Raw genomic sequence first — 636 nt, forward strand, 5'->3', positions numbered from 1 at the left:
AATGGAGCAACTCTTGCTCCATTTCCGACGCGTAGATCCGCTTCTCCCTTATCTAGCATCCTACTTCTTCTTAGTCCCTGCACATTTCCACAAATGTGTGTTGCACTTCCGGTATCTAATACCCATGAAGATATAGTACAGGTGTTAGCCTCTATAACGTGGATACCTGAGGCAGAAGCTTCGCCAAGCTTCTTGTCCTTCAGATCCTCCAAGTAAAGGTGACAATTACGCTTCCAGTGTCCAGACACTCCGCAGTAATGACAGTCACCCTTATCGGGCTTAGGCTTGGGCGTAGAGGCAACTTTTGCCTTTTTCGCCACCTTCTTTTTGGCTTTAACCCGCCGCTTTCTTGCTGGAGCTTTTCTCAACAGCAAGCACAGTCTTGGGCACCACGATATCCTGCTCAGCCGATTTCAGCATCCCATGCAATTTGGCTAAGCTCTTAGTCATCCCGTGCATATGGTACTGCATCACGAACTGGTTATAGTCCTCGGGTAATGACATCAGGATCAAGTCTGCAACCAAGTCACCATCGAAGTTCACTCCCATACGCTCAAGTTCCTCAACATGAGCTCGCATGTTGAGGACGTGGGTGTTGACAGAGCTGCCTCTCGGCATCTCCGTCTTCACTAGAGC

Source organism: Tarenaya hassleriana, unplaced genomic scaffold (assembly GCF_000463585.1).
Source record: "Tarenaya hassleriana unplaced genomic scaffold, ASM46358v1 Cleome102, whole genome shotgun sequence".
Lineage (NCBI taxonomy): Eukaryota > Viridiplantae > Streptophyta > Magnoliopsida > Brassicales > Cleomaceae > Tarenaya > Tarenaya hassleriana.